Raw genomic sequence first — 6,698 nt, 5'->3', positions numbered from 1 at the left:
TAAAGGAGATCAGTCCTGGGTGTTCTTTGGAAGGAATGATGCTAAAGCTGAAACTCCAGTACTTTGGCCACCTCCTGCGAAGAGTTGACTCATTGAAAAAGACCCTGATGCTGGGAGGGATTGGGGGCAGGAAGAGAAGGGGACGACAGAGGATGAGATGGCTGGATGGCATCACCGACTCGATGGATGTGAGTCTGAGTGAACTCCGAGTTTGGTGATGGACAGGGAGGCCTGGCGTGCTGCAGTTCATGGGGTTGCAAAGAGTCAGACACAACTGAGCAACTGAACTGAAACTGAACTGAAGAAGCCAAGTAACTAGCCCAAATACACCACTGCTGGAGGCAAATTTTGAACCTCACAGTCTGACACCAAAGAGCATGCCACTGTCCTTTGCCTGCTTTGAGGGACACCTTCCATTTCTCTTGTCCCCCAAGACATCCAGTTTCTATACACAGAAGAGACTGAATGCAAATTTGTTGAGTGAAGGCAAACAGGCATAGTCCTTGTTTCTGCAGGATGAAATATCACAGGAATGGAAATCTCATTTTAAAAATAAAAGAGAATTTTCAGCTTCTGACATTACTCCATGTCAAGGTTAAAGAATTGCAGAAAAATTAATAGAGTCAAGATAAGAAGGAAAGAAAGGAGATGTATGGTGCTGATTCTGGAAAATATAATCCATAAATGTCTACCTCTAACAATATCAAAGGTAACATATAGTTATGAGTTGAATTTGCACCACTGCCCCACCCCCCAAAAAAAAGATATCTTGAAGTGTTAACCCCTAGTATCTCTGAATGCAATGTTATTGAGAAATAGGATCCTTACCCAGGGGCTATGCTAACCTTCTGTGTATCATTCCAGTTTTAGTAAATATGCTTCAGGGCAGGGATACACAGACGTAGAAAATGGGACTTGTGGACACTATTAGGGAAGAAGATGGTGGGACGAGTGGAGAAGGTAGAACTGACATATACACTATCATGTATAAAATAGATAGCTAGTTTGAAGCTGCAAAGAATAAAATCAATCAGATTTCAGTACTGACCCTCTGCTGATGCCAATGTGCAGAGTCTTCTCTTGTGAAGACTACTTAAATAGTCTTCTTTTGTGAAGATATAGTCAAAGCTATGGTTTTTCCAGTTGTCATGTACGGTTGTGAAAGCTGGACTATAGAGAAAGCTGAGCACCGAAGAATTGATGCTTTTGAACTGTGGTGTTGGAGAAGACTCTTGAGAGTCCCTTGGACTGCAAGGAGATCCAACCAGTCCATCCTAAAGGAAATCAATCCTGAATATTCATTGGAAGGACTGATGCTGAAGCTGAAACTCCAATACTTTGGCCACCTGGTGCAAAGAACTGACTTCTTGGAAAAGATCCTGATGCTGGGAAAGATTAAAGGGAAGAGGAGAAAGGAATGACAGAGGATGAGATGGTTGGATGGCATCACCGGCTCAATGTACATGAATCTGAGTCAACTCTGGGAGTTGGTTATGGACAGGGAGGCCATGGGGTCGCAAAGAGTCAGACAGGACTGAGCAACTGAACTGAACTGAGTTGGAAGCTGCTATATAACACAGGGAGTCCAGCTGGGTACTCTGTGATGACCTAGAGGTTTGTGATGGAGGAGGGAGAGGCTCAGCTGGGAGGGGATATATGTACACATATAGCTGATTCACATTGTTGTATAGCAGAAACCAACACAACATTGGAAAGCAATTTCCTCCAATTAAAATATACATTTAGAAAAAGCATGAAATAGGGTCTTTACAAAGTTCATGAAGTTAAAGTGAGGTCATTACTGTGGTTTGTAATCCACTCTGCTATGACTAGTGTCCTTGTTAAAGGGGAAATTTGCACACAAAACAAGCATACACAGACAGATGTAGATGTGACCACACAGTGAGAATATGTCTATAGGCTCAAGATCACCTGAAACTCTCAGAAACTAGGATACAGGCTTGGGGTAAATTGTTGCCCATCACTTTCTGAAGGAACCAACCCTTCTGACACCTCAATTTTGGACTAGCATCCAGAACTATGAAACAATTCATTTTCATTATTTAAGCCACCCAATCTGTGTACTTTAATACAACAGTCCTAGAGCTGGTGGGCTGCAGTCCATGGGGTCGCTAGAGTCGGACACGACTGAGCGACTTCACTTTCACTTCTCACTTTCATGCACTGGAGAAGGAAATGGCAACCCACTCCAGTGTTCTTGCCTGGAGAATCCCAGGGACGGGGGAGCCTGGTGGGCTGCCGTCTATGGGGTTGCACAGAGTCGGACACGACAAGCGACTTAGCAGCAGCAGCAGTAGCAGGAAACTAATAGAGTTTAGTTGATACAGAATCCTTTCCTCCCAGTTTCAAAACGCTGAGTAATAATTCTTTCACTCACAGGCCAAGTGAATCTCAGATCCTCAATTAGTATGAGGCTGAATCGAATGACTTCTTTAAGGAAGAAATCCACAAAAAAGAAAGAAGGAAAGAAATCTGTATGTGTTGGTGTTTTTTTCCTCCTTGTTTGCTTATATTAGCACTACTTTCTTTACCCTAGAGCCTTCAAAGGAACTTACCTTGTATTTATCCAATGAAAACAAGTTGTTGTTTGGTTCATTCAAATGGCCACTTTGGGAGTAAGGAAAGAGAATGTGCTTGGGTTTGTTCTTCTAAGTGAGTATTTGAAAAATTAAAACAAAAAGGAAGAAGAAGAATGATTATGTAGCCTTGAGAAGACACAACTGGTTTGATAAAACTCTTAATGAAGTCTGAACTAGCATTATGAAGCTGTCTTTAAAATAAATTGTATGTTCCCTTTTAAAATACAAGTAACAAGGGACTTCTCTGTTGGCCAAGTAGTTAATTGCACACTCTCAAAACAGAGGACATGGGTTTGCTCTTTGGTGGGGGAACTAAGATCCCCCCTCCACACACACACACACAAACAACGACAAAAGCAAAATAAATAAATAAATAAATATACAAGTAACAAAATCTTTAAAAAGAAAGAAATTAAGCAAACTCAGCAAAGTGGCTATTTGAAGAATGATATTTCCCCACCCATATATGTAAAACTTTGCCTCACAAATCCTATTGCCTAGCTGTAGCTTCTTGGAAAAAAGTAGCTAGGAAACACTTTAATAAAAGCAAGCTTCAGACTTGGACAACAACATGCTATACCCCAAACCAAGCATGTTTCAAAAGCAGATGATAACTATTCTTTTTCTGTATGCCCACCAATAATACTGCTGAAGTGCTAGGATTATTTAAGTGGGAATCAAATTAATTTTTATTAATCCTCGTCACTATGGTTGCATAATGTCTGGATTAGAATGTCTGGTGTGTGACAATGTCTTTCCTCTTCCAGTGGCAATCAGAAGTGTGAAAATAAACCTTACGCTTTAAAAGTAACGTCGAGTTTGAAAAAAAAAATAGATATACTCATCTGAACCAAAATAAGAGGGGAAAAAGGCTTTCCAGGAGAAAAAATATACACTATGTCAGAGTTCTAGACGTGTTCTTTTCTGTTAATATATTCACTGCTATATGTCAGGGCTGTGAAAATAGGCGGCAAAACAAGAAGGCAGGTGGCCAAATGCATACAGAGGAATTTTATAAATGTGTTCATTTGCATTTTTTGATAAGATCTCTTTAGAGCTTAATTAATACCTTTAAAATTACTTCCTAGAATGATCTGTGCATAGGCCCAATTGAAATTGCCACTAGGTGCTAATTAGTAAGTGAGGTCAAGTCCCATAATAAATAAATAAATGCAAACACAAACACCTCCCAACGAGGACTGGTGCCTGCCATTCCAATGTTTTCCTTTGCTGATGTGGTTTAGTCTGGATCCCTCTAAATGAATTCTCTGCTATAAGACCCCCACTCACCAAATCTAACCCATTTTATGGTGCCAAATTCAATGAAGCACCACAGTGTTTAATCAGGCTTCACAAAAGTTTGATTTGCATCCGGATCTCTGACTCCCGGAACTTGTAGCTTGACACCTTAGCATACACTAGGGTCTGGCTGGATTGCCAGGTCTCATTCCAACTTGGCTCCCAAGTTGAAGTTATTAAACAGCCTCTCCTAAGATCTTAACATCTTCCATAATATTATTTTGTTCTTCAGCTGCTAAGTCGTGTCTGATACTTTGCAACCCCGTGGAGTGCAGTATGCCAGGCTTCCCTGTCCTTCACCATCTCCTGGAGTACTTACCCCATAGCTAAAATGTTAGGCATCCATATGTATATGTCCATAGAGATGGTTATCTTTTTAGATATAGCCATAGACATTGACACAGATATCAATGTGAAATTAAATACAGATCTGTTTTATGTGTCAGGAAGTATACGGGATCTAGAAAACACATGAGTGGAAAAAAAGAGCTTTCTAGAAATAATGGAAGAAACCAATAGTAAATAGGTAGATATAACATCACTTTTCATTTGCCCAGAATTTCAGACATAAGGATTCAAGCATTATAATAAAACCCAGGAGTGATTTTTCAAATCCTTTTCCTGTTGCTTTGTGTTTTTAATAATTTTGTTGAAGTTGATGTCATGTCTCCCTGTGGGAGGAGAGGACAGAATGTACATGGTGTGACTTCTCTTCAGATACGCTCTGGTCTGTAATATCTCAGCACAGCTGGAGCAACTAAGGGGAATGCTTTCCCATCTGACCACTCTGATCTGGGTAATTTCAGTCTATTCTAAACTCGTGGAATGTACTCTACCTGAAGTTCATTATTAGCTTCATCAGAGGAATCACATTTTGTGAACTGCCTGCCTACAGCACCCTAATCTGTTGGGAAAAGTCATTTAACAGTCATGATTTTCCTGATCACCTGAAAGATCTTAATTTTTGAATTCAGATTAAGATTTCCTCATTATTTTAAGGTTTTTCCTACAAATTAAATCAAGTAACCTTAAAGCTATCCAATGTGATTTCTCTATTTTGTATTAAGTATTTAACTGACATTTTTCGAGTGTCGGTTTTTTTTGTACTTACTGCATTGCAAGCATAGGAGCTTTCTTTAGATCTGAATGAGACTGACGACGTTAAAATGATTGGATTCTTCACCATTTTGCTGTCAGTTAATCTTACATTGCCCTAAGAGCAGGCATAAACCATTTACTTCATATTTTCTCATAGTGATTGATCTATTACCCTAGAACTTTGAACTTGGAATTGCATGATCAGCCTGCTCAGTACCACAGGGTCTCAAAATCATGTCCTATGGACAAGTCATTGATCCAACTAAAATGAAAAACTGCAGTGTAGCCAAGGTCTAATCACTCCCAAACGTGTCAGGATTTTCAGAATGTTTTTCATGAGGAAATAAAAAGCTGCAGAGGATATCAAAGAGCTTTTTGAGCAGTGTGCCACACACCTAATAACTCAGCTGCTTGCTCTTCAGTTGAGATGAGAAAATGCTAATGTTTACGTAAACCAAGTCCACACAGAATGATAAGCAGTAGTCCACAAAATGGCTAGAAAGTGAAAACTTAAGGCAGATAATTGGAGGAGTCTTTCTATTTTTTAGCTACTTATGACTATCAAAAGCATTCTGGTACATATGAACTTGCTATGGGAATTTAAAAATCAACTTTCATAGGAATTTTGTACACAATTGTAATTTTTTATTTAGTTGATTCAACACTTCATTCTGACCCACTCTTTGATTTGCAAAAGTCAGATACTTAATGTGAGGAGTTACACCACTTAGTAAATAATGCTGCTTTGATTTATTTAAAATTAACCCATATTTCTCTATATCTCAAAGTCAAGGTCTAGACAGTGGAGGTGGAAAACGACATTAGAAAATGATTTAAAAGTACATGTGTAGAATCCTATCTTCCTTGTGACTCTTTTTCTCAGAATATGAAGAAATTGGCATCATTTTTTTTTTTCATCATGTAGTTTGTCCTTAACTGTTTGTTGTTCTGTTTCACAGACTTCCTCCTAAACTTCTGGAAAGGAAGTAAATTATGTATGAGTATAAAGAAAGAACATTTGTAGTCAAAACGAAATTAATTGCATTTTCAGATTATGACTGTTTAATTTGGGGGAGGAAGCAAAACAATAGCCAAAATCTTCTAAAATCAGCATTAACTAATCTTCATAGATTTTTCCATATATGTTTTAGGTCTTATTTTTATTTCTTATGGTTCTAGTTCATAGCAATTATAGATTTAAAATATATTTTACCCTTGTGACTATATTTGTAAGTTTCTTAAGATTTGAAAATATAGGAAAACCAATAGGTAAAGTTATTAGTACCTAAGTTTGAACCATATAGTGTAAAAATTTCAATACTATAATAATATTGAGGGGCAAAATCTTGATTTAAGACATTATTTTAAAAAAAGTAGAAGCTAACACAATATTGTAAAGCAACAATGTGTGTGTGTTAGTTGCTGAGTCGTGTGCGACTCTTTGTGACCCCATGAACTGTAGCCCGTCAGTCTCTTCTGTCCATGTGATTCTCCAGGCAAGACTGAAGTGAAGTGAAGTGAAGTCGCTCAGTCGTGTGGACTCCATGGACTGTAGCCCACCAGGCTCCTCCATCCATGGGATTTTCCAGGCAAGAATACTGAAGTGGATTGCCGTTCCCTTCTCCAGAGAATCTTCCTGACCCAGGGATCGAATCCAGGTCTCCTGCATTGCAGGCAGATTCTTTACCATCTGAACTACAG

At 38.8% G+C, this 6,698-nt stretch overlaps 1 non-coding gene across 1 annotated transcript; it reads right to left on the bottom strand.

Moving 5' to 3' along the window:
- Positions 1 to 787: 787 nt before the first annotated feature.
- Positions 788 to 893, bottom strand: LOC147362038 (U6 spliceosomal RNA). The gene has a single exon (XR_015138522.1). It is a non-coding gene; the product is annotated as a U6 spliceosomal RNA (small nuclear RNA).
- Positions 894 to 6,698: the final 5,805 nt, after the last annotated feature.

Source organism: Bos grunniens, chromosome 12 (assembly GCF_055505025.1).
Source record: "Bos grunniens cultivar Pamir isolate PY7600 chromosome 12, Bosgru_T2T1.0, whole genome shotgun sequence".
Classification (NCBI taxonomy): Eukaryota; Metazoa; Chordata; class Mammalia; order Artiodactyla; family Bovidae; genus Bos; species Bos grunniens.
Note: the sequence above shows the minus strand (reverse complement) of the source record. Positions and strands in the feature narration are given on the sequence as shown.